At 45.3% G+C, this 17,043-nt stretch overlaps 1 protein-coding gene across 19 annotated transcripts in view; it reads right to left on the reverse strand.

The window, feature by feature from the left end:
* Positions 1 to 17,043, reverse strand: part of SLC8A1 (solute carrier family 8 (sodium/calcium exchanger), member 1) — a 318,409-nt gene that overhangs the window by 24,569 nt on the left and 276,797 nt on the right. The window lies entirely within an intron of this gene.

Genomic DNA, 17,043 nt, shown 5'->3' on the forward strand with positions numbered 1-17,043 from the left:
ATGCGAAACTTTCTGTAAATGATGAACCGATTGAGAAAACGAAGGTCCATGATTGGACGAAGTCCTCCGTCCTTCTTGGGGACCGTGAAATATTTGGAATAAATCCCGCGGCAACAATCCGCCATCGGGACTTTCTCTATAGCGTTTTTTTGTGTCAGCGATTGTACCTCCTGTAGCAGGGCAGGAGACGCCGGGGTTCTGATAAAACGGGAGATTTTGGGAGTCAGAGAAAACTCTATGAGATAGCCATCTCTTATTATAGAGTGCACCCATTTGTCCGTAGAAATGGCGAGCCATGCGTGCAGGAAGGGTGCAAGGCGAGTCTGAGCAGTAAGGTTGAAGTCAAAGTCCCTGTTTGGGATTCTTAGGGAATTTCGACTTATAGGCACCGGACGATTGTCCCTTATTTTTCGGGGGAAAAGACCGTGACTGAGAGGGAGGTCTTTGCCATTGATCCGTAGGTGATTTGTTGTACGGTTGCCTGGTCGACCAAGGTTGCCTAGGCCACTGCTTGGATTTCGAGTATTTGGTCGTGGGGGAGATCCCCAAACTCTTGGACGTCTTGATACTCTTATCCATTTCCTGCAGAACCGTGTCAGTGGTGGAGCTAAACAATCCAGAACCTTCAAAGGGAAGGTCTTCCACCGAGGATCTGGTGTCATATGGCAATGATGAAGAGCGGAGCCAGGCATGTCTGCGTAACGCTACAGAGGTTGCTAGAGTCTTACTAGCGGATTCCAGGGAATGCTTGGCAGCACTAATTTGGTGTCTAGCCAAGACCATCCCTTCATTCTGAATCCTTTTAATCTGAGGTTGGCACTCTTTGGGCACGTGCGGGAGGAAATCATTCAAACGCTTCCATAAATTGAATTGATAACGGCCCATGCAGGCGGCATAGTTCGCCGTTTTAATGCCCATTGCACCGACAGTGTAGAATTTTCTACCAACCGAATCCAACTTTTTTCCTTCTTTGTCTGATGGAGTAGAGTGGCTCGCTTTTCCTTTCGTGGACGAGGAAACGACCAAAGAATTGGGCTTAGGATGTGTGTATAAAAACTCAGCCCCTGATTCCTGGACCTTGTACATGTGATCCAGACGCTTATTAGAGACATTAATGGAGGCTGGACGAGTCCAAAAGTCCTTGGTAGTTTGCAAGAGAACTTTTGTCATTGGTAGAGCCACGGAGGGCGAAGTGTTAGAGTGCATAATGTCAAAAACGTTATCATCCACAAAACTGGCAACGAGAGTAGGAGTCATAGATAGATCTAATGCCATGCGTTGAATAAAATCTCCATAAGACTTAACATCCTCTGATGGAGAAATAGGTAAATCCGCTTCCACATCTTGCGAGGTGGGCTGTGCATCTACATCCTCGATATGTTCAGAAAAGCCATCTGAATCGGAGGATACATTGGATGGTTCTGGAGATGATTCGAGTAATTCAGGTTGAGACGGTGCCGGTGTGTTAATCGGGGGCACAACCGGGTCTGGTGGATGCGTCGGTATCGACTGCTTCGATACCGATGGTCGATCTTGAAAGCGCGAAATGCGGGATGACACCGACTGACGATCCCATTCAGGTGGGGGTGGTATCGGGAGTGCCCAAGGGTATGGGTATCGATTCCCGTACAAATAATGCCATTGCCTCTCATCCCAAGTCAGGGGAGGAGAAGTTGGTCGGTGCCGATCCTCGACTCCACGTTCTGGGGAGGCATGAGAGGATTGACGGCTCGACATATCAGATTGCGACTGATTTGTCTGTTGAGTAAGGTCGATGTCGAGATCCGAACCGATCGGGTGAGGTTCTTGCGTGGGATCTCGACCCTGACTAGCCGAAACCTTATGGACTTTGGGTTTGTCCGTTTTAGGTTTCTTCGACTGCTGTGAGTCTTTGCCCTGCTTCCGGATCTTGGAAGGTACGGGGTGGTCCTTTATCGGCGTCGATCGTTTCGGTGCCGAAGCATCGATTGCGACCGTCGACGTCGATGATCCCGGAACGGGAGGACAAGTGTCCGCAGCCAAGGTGGACATCGAGGCGTGCCCGGACGTGTCCAACGGTGAAGAGGACTGTGGAGATAGTGCCTTCTCCATCAGGGCCAAGTGTAGACGAGCTGCCCTGTTTTTTCTCGTCTGGTTCGAAAACTTTCGGCAATGTCTGCACTTAGAGACACAGTGCGACTCCCCTAAACAAACGAGGCAAAGCGAGTGCCCGTCGGTGGGGGATATTTTAAGGCCGCAAGTCCTACACCGTTTGAAACAACCCCACCGCGGGGCCATAGGCCAGCGGGAGGGGAACGTAAATAAAGAACAAACACCGAAAGAAAAATGCTAACTACAAAAATAAAGAAAGAGAAACTAACTAAACGCAAGTTTAGCAAAAAAAGTTTGGTACTTAGCAGACCGAGGCAGAAGGCGTCCTACCAGCGCGGCGGTCAGAAGAGAACTGGCGGGATCTGCGTGCCCCTCCTTGGTCATGCGCAGTGGAGTCGGCGCGTGACCTGGGAGAGGCGCGAAAATCCCTTTTTGCTAGCTATCGGTACCGAGAAGGTTCAGCGCAGGCGCAGTGTATCCCAAGGGTGTGATGCACAGAGACCACGAAGAAGATATAATAAAAACCAAGAACAATGTTCCCTCTAAGCCGTGGAGTCTTGCGAGCAAAAATTCTACTCTGTGAGCTACTGGCATTCAAGTGGTGAGAGAGCGATTTGGCAGCCACATCAGTTAGTTTGCTCTGGAGCCATCCTTCCTGAGCGAAGACAAAAAGGTGTGAGCCGGAGGCTAAAAAACTGTGAGCTAGCTCACACTAACTCAGCTTGGAGGGAACACTGACCAAGAGATAGAATCCCAAACACTAGAAGCAGCATCCAAATCATCCACAAGTGCCCTTATAAAGCACGAGCATTTATTGCTAGTTTCTGTGGCACACGGCAACTGCGGCAACTGCGGGGAAAGGAATTTTTACAGTCCCCAGGCCTGAGGCAATTGCATAGGGAGAGAGGGCCGCCAGCCAGTAGCTGGCAACTGGTGGGACGGTCTAGTGGAACAAAGAGGTGAAAATGGTGCTGTGACATCATTTCTGGCCAAAAACCCAACAGTGACATTATCACATTATGGTGATACTTTAGGAATCCTGTCAATCTATATAGTCTTTATCATCAAAATTTGGGGGATTCATAGAGCTTTCCAGCTTTTTGGCCAGAAATGACATAATGGCACTGCACAGAGCCATTTCTGCCTCCCTATTTCTTCTCATAGCTCATTGGAGCAGTGGTGGGTGACAGCGAAGATCAGCAAGAGCCCTCCCACTAGAAGCAGGTAAGTGGGATCCAAATGGGGGGGGGAGAGGGGCTGCACATGCAGCTCCGGAGTGTGGAAAATTATGCTTTGGCTCAGGGAAACATTATGCTTTGGCTCAGGGAAACAGACCAGGAGGGAACTCAGGAGTCCCTCCTTCCCCTATGCCATCACTCCAAACTGAATCAGGCCCTATGTGACTGACGGTCAGGTCCCAGTAACCCTGATCCAGCTCACCAAAATGTGTAACACGTAGGGTGACTCTCCAGAAAAAAAACATTAAAAGAGGTCTGCTTTCTAATACCAACTCAGTCCCATCAGAGAAAAGTTAATATGAACAGCTGTCAAAGAGATCCACTTTTTTTTTGAGCAGATGGTGAAAAAAGCTTTACTGAGAATATGTCACAACCTGTCAACAGTTGTGAAAGCTACACAGATACCATTATGGATGTGTGCTGAGCACAATATCAAGTGGTTTAACCACAGGGTTCTTTTTTGTTAGATCAAGGCACCCATTAGGGAGGCCGGAGGTATAACAATTTCTCCCTTGCTTTGCTATAGGTGTTTACAGGCCTTTGAAATTCTTTCCTTCTCTTTCGATCTATGATTCCATGAACATTTTGTATTTGTGTGGAACTGAATTTTGCAGCACCTTTTCCCCCTTCTGACTTTTCTACCACTCTTTATTCTAATTAATCATCATAATCAGCAGCAACATTATCGTATGGTATTGTGTGTCATATAGCCAGGAGATCCTAAGATTGTGTGGCAGCCAGAAGTTCTAGCCCTTTTTTCGTGTTATGCACCACTAGGTGGTGAGCTAGACTGTTTTTAAGGCAAGAGATGTTTCAGAGGTAGTTTGCCATTGCCTGCCTCTGCATCACGACTAGGGATGGGCACAAACTGAATTATGAACCAAAATTAATCACAAACTGTGCCCAGTTCATGGTTCGTGAGCCTCAGTTCGTGTGATCAACTCTCACACGAACCGAACCATTTTCCACACTACTCGCCACCCCCCCCAAGCTAATCAGCACACAACCTGGAGGGCAGGTAGAGGGGCATCCCAGGGAGGTCTGCGGCAAGTTTGATGCCTCTAGCTTGCAGCGCGGGGGGGGGGGGCATTCAACACACTCCTTCCACTTTTGAACACTGAATCCTAGGATCTCCCCCCCAAAACCAATCTGCACACAACTTGGAGGGCAAGTAGAGACAGGGATCAGGTGGTGTTTTTTTCCTTATAAAACTGTGTAAAGCACTGTGTATACTGATGGAGCTGGTTCAAGAATAATAAAAATGATCCCCATTATGCAGTTTTCTCCTTCTTTCTCTGTTCCTCTCACCTTATCTCCCCATCTTCTTTAAAAACATGCATCCAAATAATAGTGGCAGTATTGGTGCGAAAGAAGTTAGGTTGGAGACTATGAAGACCACAGAATCAGAGCAATGTCTGACGCAAGAGAGACCAGCAAGTGAGTGGAGAACCCAGTTCCTGCTCATGGCAGGAAGTCTGTGAACAGTTTACAAAACCACCTCTAGCACATTCCCACCTCCCTTTACTTCAGGAGGCTCCTGCTTATCTAATTTCTCCTGTAATTGGCCAGAATGTTAGGCTAATGGACTCAGAAGAACATTTAACCTGTTGCATCAATCAAGACCAGCCTGTTGGGAATTCGAGGCACATAATACTGCGTTCCCCTCCAGTGCCACGACTCTTTGTTCCAGTTCATCACTTTCAATGGTTGTTTGACAACCAGCCTCTGCAGATTCCCAGACAGAGTATGCTGACATTTCTAATGAAGCCCCAGGGCCCACTGACACTGACTTTCAAGGTGGAACTGATAGAACGTCTCTCTCTTCTCTGGAGAAGCATTCCAAATCATTGAACCAGTGAAACCAACCCCAGCAAACAGCCTTCAGGCATGAGAGCTTCACTACCCAGTGATGGAAAAGCACAGGATTCCAATTAAAGAGGTAAGATGCAGAACTGCATCTATCATGGCCTCTTAGAGAAAATCCATGGGCTAACTTTGACAAGCTTGCCTTTGCAGTTCCAAGTTTGCCTTCCAGCTCATTTGTTGAAGTGGGGCACAAGAAAGATGTAGGTGCTTTCAGCCAGGTGTGCTCCTCCTGTAAGGTGGAATAAGGACTCCATCACAGAGCTAAGAAAAGACTTGAGTGATGCACAGACTGTAGTGCTTCCTTTCATCATCTGAAATCTGTGACTCAGGTGATAGGACCATAACGCAGACAGAGGAATATAATATATCCCTAGTTCTCTGTGGGGCAAGCCCTGTTTGTATGGCATTGACTGCCAGCCAAATGGTTATGTCCAGTTGAAATCAGAAAGTGCCAAAATGCACCGGGACTGGGACCCCTTGTTGGTTTCTCTGATGAGACATTAAATCCTGTCTTGCTGAGTTTGAATGTTACAGCACATATCCCGCCTCCTCAATGGAATATCAGCATCCTACATAACACTTTAATTGGGTGTGGGTATGATTTTAATTGGGTGGGGTATGATTTTAGAAGAATGGGTGAATGGAGTAGTTCTATGTCTGATTATACATTAGGGTAGGCAAAATGGTATGTAACTGGGGACATGTTGCTTTAAACTGCACCCATCAATATTTGTGTCCTAGTTGGAATATTTAATTATCATCTGAAGTGCAAAGGCAGATTCATACTTTACACACACACACACATGCACAAATACATTCACAGTAAACAATGTAACATTTGAAGGAGAAACTTGTATCTTTCAACACCCATGTACTTGCAGACACAGGATCTTTGATATACTCCTGGATTCACAGTCGTAATTTTTCAGTCTTTTCCTATACTTAGCGAAGGCCTTGTATCTTCCCGGGTTAGCCTAATTTGTATCTATCCTTTTCAATCTTTGTAATTTCTACAAGATATATCCTTGGAAGAATTCCTTCCAGTTATAGTCCTTTCTGCATAATAGTTTTATAGATTAAGCCAAAATTTTATACATAATATTTTTAATATGTGTATTTACAAATTTAAAATCTGAATTGTGTGGAGAAAGTAGAGAGAGACTTTTCCCCCAACTTTGCATAACACTAGAATTTGGGATGACCCAATAAAAGGGGCTGGCAGTAGTTTCAGGACTGCTAAAATAATATGCTTCTCTGTACAATGGATAATTAATTTATGGAATTCACTGCAACAAAATGCACTGATGAGTACTGGATTAAATGGCTTTAAAAAGTTATTAGACACATTTATGATGGATTGGCTATCAATGGCTATTTGTTTATTAAATAGGCTATTAAATGGGCTATCGATGGCTATCTATTAAATAGGCTATTAAATGTAACTTTCAAGTTTAGAGGCAATATACCTGAATGCTGGGGGCAAATAAGAGGTGGGGCCTGTGTCACTCATGTGCTGGGATTATTTGGTTAGCCCCTGCTGGAAATGAGATACTGGACTAGATGGACCCTTGATCTAATCCAGCAGGGCTCTTCTCACTAAAAATGTCAACTGTGAGAGCAATGGACACAGACATTGTATAGGAACACTCGACTACAGAGATTATAGTTACTACAATGAATAATTTATAGATGGGTATATAGTTATTTTAGTGATTAAGCAATTAAATTTTATTTGTTGAAATAAACTACTAATTTCCATCACCTATTTCCTATTACTGATTAAAAAAAAAATTCGATGCCTTAGGAAACTTCTCAAACAACATGGAGCCAACTTCCCCCCAAGTTTATTTATCTATTTATATTTATTTATTTGGATTTATATCCCTCACTCCCCTTAACGGACTCAGGACAGGTTCCAAGAGTATAAAATACAATGCAATTAAAACCACATTAAAGCACAATATAAAATAACATAACTTACATGTGCCATACAACTCTAGTAAAAAAACCAGATACCTCAATGGTTGACAGTATTAGAATTTAAGTTTTCTGAGATCTTTAAGATTTAGGATCTCAGGACCCAGGCTACAGATGGGGGCTGACCTATGGAGGGGGGCACCCGCTGCCTCAACCAAATGCCTGGCAGAAGAGCTTCATCTTGCAGACCCTGCGGAATTGTAATAAATCCCACAGGGCCCTTATCTCACACGGGAGCTCATTCCAGGTCGAGGCAAGTCGGACGTCCCTGGACCACCAAATGTTGTTGGTTGGTAGACCTCATATGGGGAGGGGCGGTATCAAAGGTATGCTGGCCCCTGGCCGTACAGGGCTTTAAAGGTAAGTACCAGCACCTTGAAGCGGATCTGGAATTCAATAGGCAGCCAGTGCAGGTCGCGCAGCACCGGGTAGATGTGCACTCGCATAGGTGTCGCCATCAACACCCGTGCTGCCGTGTTCTCCACTAGCTGCAACTTCCGGAGCAGAGTCAAGGGCAGCCCCAAGTAGAGAGAGTTACGATACTCCAATCTGGAAGTGACCATTGCATGGATCACTGTAGCTAGGTCTTGGGAAGTGAGATATGGGGCCAACTGCCTGATCTGCCTCAGATGAAAAAAGGCAGACCTGGCAGTGGCAGGGACCGGGGCCTCCATAGAAAGGGAGGCATCCAGGAACCCCCCCAGACTCTTCACACCCAACGCAGGCACCAATGGAGCCCCGTTGAAGGCTGGGAGCCTGATTCCCTGTCCCAGGCCCCCACGACTCAGGTACAGGACCTCCATCTTAGACGGGTTTAACTTCAGTCGGCTCTGATGCAACCATCCAGCCACGGCTTGTAACACCTCCTCCAGATCTTCAGGGGCTGTATCTGGGTGGCTGTCCATCAGTAGCTAGAGCTGGGTGTTATCTGCATACTGGTACCCCAGACCATACCTCCGGATAATCTGGGCGAGGGGGCGGATATAGATATTGAATAACATAGAGGAGAGAATTGCTCCCTGTGGCACACCACATTCCAGTGGGTGTCACTGGGATAGTTCTCTCCCAAGCGCCACCCTCTCTTCCTGATCTTGGAGAAAGGAGGCTAGCCACTGCATGGCAAGACCCCGTATTCCAGCATTGGCGAGGCGGTGGGTTAACACATCAGGGTCAACCATTTTGAATGCTGCCAACAGATCAAGAAATATCAGCAGGGCCGATCCGCCTTGATCCAAGTGTCTCCGGAGGTCATCCACCAGGGCAACCAGCACCGTCTCCATCCCATGGGCAGGGCAAAAGCCAGACTGGAAGGGGTCTAGGATTTTAGCATCCTCCAAGAAAACCTGAAGCTGCATTGCCACTTACCCAGGAATGGTAGGGTAGACACTGGGTGGTAGTTATTAAGGACCATAGGGTCCAGAGAAGATCTTTTTAGGAGAGGATGGACCACTGGCTCTTCATCCCCCCCGGGAAGGTCCCTGTTGAAAGGGACAAGTTGATAATCTCCCTCAGGGGGATCTGCACTTCATTGCCACAAGCTTTAACTAGCCACGGTGGACAGGGGTCTAGGAGGCATGTGGTACACTTCACAGCCACCAGAGTCTTGTCAACTTCATCCTGGGAGAGCAGACTGAAGTGGTCTAGAATCGGACCTGAAGACGGCCAGTGGGCTTCCAGTTCTTTTATTGAATCAAATGTAGTCGGGAGGTTGCGGTGGGGTGACAAGACTTTGTCTGCAAAATAGCTCACAAATGCCTCACAGCCAATCGCCAATTCCCCCGTATAAGCAGAAAGACCTTAGTTCCAAACTAGACATGATGGCATCCTCGTGGGCATCATGAGGACATAGCTGCCATTTTGAAGTGTTTTTAAAATACTGTGAGGGCTTGATCTTGATTGGGCCCACAGTGTGGTGGGCTGAGGTGCTCTTGTTCCTCCCCATCCCAGTCTTATCAAGTGCCAAAACAGGTGCACCCCCTGCAGCTCTTTCAGCACTTGAATATGCACATCTGGAGGGGGGGGACAAGAACACCAAGATGCATACCCAATCAGGATCAGGACCTTGTGGCATTTTAAAATCACTTTAAAATAGCAACAGAATCCTCATGGTTGTTATAAGGATGCCATCATGTCTAGTTGGGCCCTTAGTTTCTATGCTCACTGTGATTATGTTATATCTTTGACCGAGTATAACAATCAGGCAGGAGGGGCGTATGGGACTGGCCCTTCTGATGTGGTTCCCGCTCTTTAAATGTCACAGCAGTGGGTTGTGTGTGTGTGTGTGTGAGTGTGTGTGTGTGTAGGGGTAGGGGGAAGCCACATATCAGCTGCCATGCAGATCCACTGACATGTTGAAGGCACTAGGACCAAATGAGAAATTAAGAAGCAGATACGGATCTGGGAAGTCAGTAGCTGGTGAAAAACTGGAGTGTGGCAAGGGAGGAAATGACTGGCTGCGAAGAAGCTGGAAGCAAGGAAGCAGGTGACTTTCCTCCCTGCCTGCCATTCCTCCCCCCCCTGCACTTCCTTTCTCCAAGTGGGATTTCGAGGGGTATGTTTGCCACACTGCAGGGAAGAAGCAGGAGGACGGGGCTGCAGGGGGAAAGCAATGGGCAGGGAGAATTTATAAGCTTTCCTACATTACCTGACAATTTTCTCCTGCAATTCATACCTGGCTCCCCTTTCCATGCTCTGCAGCCAGACGTTAGGAGTCAACCAGAACTCCCAGTCCCATCCATACTGTAAATTGTCTAGCCTGGCCCTAAAATCTGGTCTTTTTCAGGGAATGGTACAAAGCAGTTTGGCAGTCTTCAGATCTATCTTGAGAGCTGGAATAAGATTTTCTCTTGTAAACAATGTTAATACCAACACAACCAGCTATTTTCTTCAATTCTGCTGTTTGCTTCTATGAATGTTTCCTCCACACCCCCGTCATATATCTTTGACAAAATGACACCACTTTTTTGTTTTAATTGAAAAGCAACTATATAAAGCCTCCCACAGGAGAGAGAAATAATCTCTGCTGTATCGTTTGTATCGATTTGCAAACATCATTCCCCTGCTATACACTGATAAATGGCTCAGCGCTGTAACAGAATAGTTACTGTGAACCACTGCTGATTTATTATTCATCCTACTGTTAATTATAAAAAAAGTCTAGTCCCAGCAGTGAAAGTCTAGTCCCAGCAGGATTACAGCGAAAAGGTTTCCCTTGAGAAGGGTCTGTTGGTCAAACCAATAAAAATCCAATTGTTATTAACTCATTATTCTGACAAAGACTGTGTCTTTTCCTTTGTGCCTGCAAAGATGCTGCAAAAATATTTAAACACAAATATGAATGACTATTTCTATGAGAGAGTCATATTCTGTGGTTCTTCTGTGTTTGGTTGTTATGGTTTTTATGCATGCTAGAAATCACAAATCTGCAAACTTTTTCAGCCTGTGGCAACTTTGGAATTCTGACACAGCATGGTAGGCACAGACCCAAAATGGCTGTCACAAAATGGCTGCCACAAGAGGCGGGGCCAGCCACAAAGTGGCTGCTGCAGTGAAGATCCTTGTGTTGTGGTGGCAGTTGCAGCTGAAGCACCATTTTTGAAAATCTGCACAGCTAATCATATCTCCCATGGCCAATCAGAACCCCATGCCCTGTCTGACCCTTCCTACTTTTTAAAAACTTTTGGCGAGCACCAGGAAAGGCATTTGTGGGTGCTGTGGCACCCATGGATACCATGTGGGGAACCACTGACCTATGGTCTAGACAAATTAATTCATTTATTCATTCCAGTGGCTTCAGTTAGTTAGATGAGAAGTTATGCTGCTAACATCAAACAGAAAATATCAAAACTAGATATGTAATACATACATCTTCTCTAAATTATTACAGATAGTATTGATGAGCATCTTGTGGCTTTGTTGGCTCTTAAAAAGCTTAGCTATTTTATATTTTATATGATAGCAAACCAATAGAGGGATCTGAATGACCAAGATGATTGTACCACAGTAGATATTTAAAAGGTTTCCAACCATAGGTTGGCTCTGCTTTGAAACAGAGGGAAACCCTTTTATTTTTCTAATGGCTGGTGCAACGGAGGCAACTGTCTCCTCTATGCAAAACTGGCTGCATTCATTTGGACCACTCAGAGATGGGAGGTGCTTTTCACATGAAGACAGGCTTGGGTGGTTCTCCTGCTGGGTCTGCTGCTGCGGCTGCTGACACAGCAGTGTGGCAATGGGGAAAGACATATCTCCACAATGAAAGGGGCTCTAGAGGATCCATTTTAAAAAATGAATGCTCGCAATGAACAGAATGTGACATAGACTGTTATGACCCTATATCAATAGAACAACATTCATCTGCTGATTTAAAAAGAAGAAAGAAATGGGAGGGAAATGGCTACTGTGTGGAAAGGAGGAAAGCAAATGGCTGCTGTGTGGGTGAGAATGAGAAAACTTAAAACATTCCCACCCATATGGTAGCCATCCAGGGATTGATGAAATTTGCTGAAACTTTGCAGCAAAGCTTGTTTGGGAAAGAGTGGAGAAAAGCTGGGAAAACCCCGGGAGGTACATGAATGCACCTTGATGCCTCTGTGGAAGAAGAGGAAAGCCCCACTTCCTAACAGCATTGAACCCAAGGGAAACAGCCTTACACTGTAGTCCTAAAGAGAGTTATACTCTTCTAAGCTTATTGACTTCGATGGGCTTAGAAGGCTGTGACTCTGCTTAGGAGTGCACTGTTAACAACAGAAAGGCACACCGTCTGTCTTAAAAAGAAATAAACTATGAACTTTATCAAGATCATTTAAATCATATTCTAACAAAAGACCAGATAAAGGGCACATTAAATAGTTGTCTTTCTGACACATACGTACTTATTGCTGAGAAAGAAAGGAATGCTATTAGCTCAGATTCTTTCAGCTGTCATTGTGGCACAAAGAACACGGTGAGATATAGTCATTTCTCCAGGGCTCTAGTCATTGATTAAAAATGTCCAAGTAAGTGACTTCTACAAGATTAGAAAAATTCCATTAACTCTCCTAAGGTCTTTCTTTACCACACTCTGTAAGTACGACCCAGTGACATACAGCCCGGGCTTGCTGGACCACCCACTCATGGTGGAGCTGTGAATAACAGGGGCTAATGAACATTTCAGGAATATCTAGGGCAGAGTGCAATCTCCTGCTCAGCGCTATCCAGGGGAGGCTGCATTAATGTTGCTCTGAATGGGCTTATAAGGACTGTGACCAAGACTATATGCTATATTACACACTGAACTTTTTAGATCAGTTGAATTGGTTTTTTACACAACTTGGGTAAGGAGGTAATTCACTCTGATGTTAAGGAGCACGTCTCACGCAAAGGAGGCAAAGTATAAGAACTGAGGAAGGTTAGTGTGGCAAAGGTCAGGATGAAGAGTTGAAATCGAGGACTTTGTGATTCTGAATGGACAAAGCTGTCTTACAGGCTGTTGCTACCAGTACTCTCGGGGGGGGGGTCTTTCCAAGCACCCCCACCAACTGTACCAGATCTTCTAAATTATCTTATATGACATGGTGAGCAGGGCTTTTCTTTCTGGGAGAATACGCTGGAATGGAGTTCCAGAATATCTTTGACAAAATTCTTTTTAAAACGTTTAAAAGTTCATGAGTTTTCAGTATACAGATTGAAAACTTCATTTCCCTCTTGAGAGTTCTGGCACCTCTCTCCCCCCCCCCCCCCCAAAAAAGCCCTGATGGTGAGTAATAATAATATCAAACACTGCTGAGAGGTCCTAATCAGCCCATAGAATTAGATTGTTCTTCAGGGCTAGTAAAACTGTTTGACATCTGTAAAGTGAACTGCCGTCCAGCTCAGTGGGGCCAACAGTTATTACAGCCTAAGAGTATGGACACGTGTTGCAAAGGTTCGTTTGAGTAACATCCAATTTCTGCCCAAGCTGGTCCTATAGGCAAATAAGGCTGGAGAGAATTATCTACCTGTTTCTTTCCTTGCCTTCTTAGGAAAAGGATGACTCAACATATCAAACTCATAGCTGTATCCCTTTGGCCAGAAAGGCAGGACCCAGTCTTTGGAACTTTCATTTCCCCAGAAGGGCAGGGTGAGCTATGCTTGAAGGTAAGAGGGGAAAAGTACTTAGTGTGCAGCAGCACTCTCATTTCCAAATATGCTATAAGGTGACAAAAGAGAGAGGAGGGGCTGCTTTCAGTACTGGGAATTGTGACACCATTATAGAAAAAGGTTACCTGGAAGAAAGGGTATTATAAGGGGGGAATTAGGAGAGGTTAAGCTGAAAAGCTTGTAGAAGCCAGCCCGCAGGCATTTCTCTCAGACAGTTCTTCAACAGGGAGACTGTATTACGCCTTTGAAACAATCCCGGAGAAAAAGCTGCTCTGCGAGGGGATCTGGAGTAGGGAAATGGTGGCCAGAAGACTCCCAGAGCTTCTGAATAGCCCTCTTCTGGACTACTGCATCTTTTCAAGCAAAAAAGTGTGGGAGGACACCAACTCTTACCTGCATTGCATGTGTAGTGTGGTTTGCTGACAAATTGAGATACACAATATGGCAGCATGAAAATGGTCAGCTGGAGGCACCAAAGACTGATTCTTCAGTGCACAATTTGCCTTGTTGTGCTGACAATTTGTTAAACTGTATTTTTCTCAAGCTGTGGCAAATAAGTACATTGAAACAAATGCTTTTCACACTCACAATTCCAGCCTTTAATTGAAGAAACTCACAAGGGAGTAAAGAGAACATCTGATACTTGCAGCAGCCTCATTTTCTGCCCTTCATCTGTGAAGGCTCAAGAGGAGACCTAATTTCAGGAAGGGAAAGCTTCCTTCAGACATACTCAATTCTCAACAGCATTAAGGGGCAGGGGAGAGCCTGAGAAATATCGGAGAGCGGATATACTGTCCAGATGCAGTGAACAACTCAGTGATTTAAAAGCACTATAGGATTAGAGATAAGATCTGCTCTTTCCCTTGTTTACTTGGTGCAGGTCATGTAGTACTTTCTCCAAACAAAGCCTAGTTAAAATAAATGGAGTTGCCTTTTGCCCCCCAGATGCAATTCAGGCAGGAAAAAATAATCACAGATCTCAAATGCAAAAGGCAGATGCTGCTAACAAGGAAGGAGGTTGTTATAGACTCCTAGATATTTCCCTGGGAAAGTTTTTGACACTCACTTTGTCTTTGCACTTGGCTGCTTTTGGAATGAACATTGGAAAAGTGACAGAAGATAAAATGCTGTCATATGATTTATCACTTTCTTATCTCCACGGTCAAGTGAGCACTGAGCTATTCTTTTAGCTTGCCACTTCTGGAATTGCAAGATTGCAGCCTCCAGGAATGTGGCAAACTGCCCACAGGGGATTCTGCTACCAGGGAGAGGAGGAGCTTTGACAGGAGAAGGACTAATGGAGGAAGCGAGGGGCTTGCGGCATCCCCGGTGATTATGTGGAACTCTGCAGCGCACTAATTTTCAGTATGTGTGGCATGAGGAAAGTGCTAGTGTGTTGCAAGAAATAAATTAAAGAAAGACACTGCATAGAAGTCTCCTGTGAGACCAATGCACTGGGCTGGCTCCAGGTTCCAGAGGGCTCTTGGGCAAAATGCCCTCAGCAAGCCCCCTTGCACTATGTGGGGTATGTTCTGATCCCTCCTGCATTCTTGCTATATATCTTCCAGGAACAATTCTTTCCACTAGGAACAGATTTTGTAGTAAGACCTTGTTAGACTCTGCTTACAGAGCTGCATCCTACATTTTAAGAACGATGGCACTATAGTTCCCACTCCCATTACAAACAACAACTAATTCTTTCCTTTCTTGAGCTGTCCTGCACAAACTTCTTTCAGTCCTGTTGAACTGCAACTGATAATGAAGCTCGAGACAATGCATCCACCTGGATTGAAAAACTAAATCTTCTTAGTTTTTAAGGTGCCACTGGACTCTTACTCTTTTCTGGTGCTACAGACAGACTAACATGGCTGTTCATCTTCTTTCAGTCCTATAAAGTAACCCATTTATCAAGTGCAAGTCTTTCCCCTCAGTAATCTCTGCTCAAAAGTCTAAATGCATTACGGTAGAAGTAAATTTTACGCTATAGATCCAAGATATTCTCTTAGGGTTGATCCACCCATTACAAAGTTGTCATAGATGTCACATAGACTTACTGGAATTACAGTGTTTCCCCGATGCATGTGGATCCAGTCTAAATGAGACTCCAGTGCCCTTTCCCTGATTTGAAATGGACCCAGGGAGACACTACAAGACAACAGATAGCCACTTCCTAGGGAAGTTTCAGGACAGGAAAATGAGGCGGGGGAGGCTGAAGATCTATCTCAAGTGCACTGTGGACATGATCCAAATAAGGCCCACATGACCCAGCACACGTACAGTCTAGAGTTTTTGTGGCCACCATGATAACTTTATCATGTGTGAACTGGCCCTTAGCTGATGTTTTCTTTTTCAAACAGAGACTGTAAGGAAATGGGCTATTTCATCATTATCCCATTTTCCCTACTGAAAAATGCCCCCCTACAAACCACTTTTGACCATGATGGGGGGGGGGGGAAGTGGACATTTTTTCTCCACTGAAACCATAGAGATGACAAGGAGGAATATTTTCAGAAAGAAAATGTGAGTTGCATATTCTTTGCTCCTCCCACTCCAGTCTCCCCCTTTCAACTGCAGCTTCAAAGGCTGCACTGTGCAAAAAAAAAAAAAGTTGGTTGAAAGGATCATGTGGAACTACATGAAATGAATATTTCTGTTCTTAGATAAAGAAAGGAGAAATTATGAAAACAAAGTGATCACGAATTTGCAAATTTTGAAAGAAATATGAATACGACTAATATGTTACGGTTTCCTCTTAACGAGAAACTAATTGTACACAGTGAGGTCTAGAATTATATGCACAGGCTGATTTACTTTGGTGTTTTTTAGCTGGAGACATAGTTTATAAGGATACACATATTGTCTGCTTGCAGACATCATGCCAAGTTGTAATCAGTGTTTCTAATTCTCAACATGGCCCCATCTGTAGATACTTAAACCCATTGATCAGGGCCATGGAAAGAGAAAGGAGGTATTTATGCAAATTTGGGTGACCCCTAGGTTTGCAGAAAAATCAGAAAACTTAAAAAAGAAGGGGGGATTTTCCTCATAGAGGAACATTGTTGCAGACAATTCTCCTTTGCCAGCAAGGCAGCATCAACCCTCCTTGCGGGGTGTGGGAGATTTTGGAGGAGGGGAAGTTGCTACTTGAGTCAGGAGGGGGAGGGCAGGAGCATTGTACCCCCACACACACACAGACTGATGGGCGAGCTGGGGTGTGTGTGTAATGCAGACGGAAGGGAAGAAACAGAGAGCAGCCAGGCAGAGTGACAGGTGGCAGACAAGTTGGGTGGACAAGTGAGATTCTCCCTCCCTTTTGAGTTTACATTGGGGGAAGCAGTAGGAGTCTGAGCCGCTGCTGCCATCACTACATTAGCCGGGCCCAGAGAGGCAGTGGAGCTAAGGGAGAGTGAGTGGGTAGACAGGTGGACAGGTAGAATGGTGAGGATGGGGGCAGCCAGGCAGAGTGGTGAGGAGGGGGCAAGAGACTGAATCCACTGGGATTCCTCCCCTGCAAATCTTGTGGTCCTTGCTTGCTAAACTCCAATTTGCAGTGATGGCCATAAATGCAGATTTTTCGTTGTGTCCTTATGTTCCCCCTTGCTCCTCCTCCCTCCTTACATGGAGCATGAACACCAATTCCACACAAAAACAAACTCTAACTCCCAGCGACACCTGCATGCATGCAGCTGGGTTACCTTGTTTGCCCCATATAAATTGGCATTCCAAACCAGGGCTGAAGCCAAGCTCATGA

The sequence above is a fragment of the Gekko japonicus genome, unplaced genomic scaffold, assembly GCF_001447785.1.
Source record: "Gekko japonicus isolate JY-2015 unplaced genomic scaffold, Gekko_japonicus_V1.1 scaffold1129, whole genome shotgun sequence".
NCBI lineage: Eukaryota > Metazoa > Chordata > Lepidosauria > Squamata > Gekkonidae > Gekko > Gekko japonicus.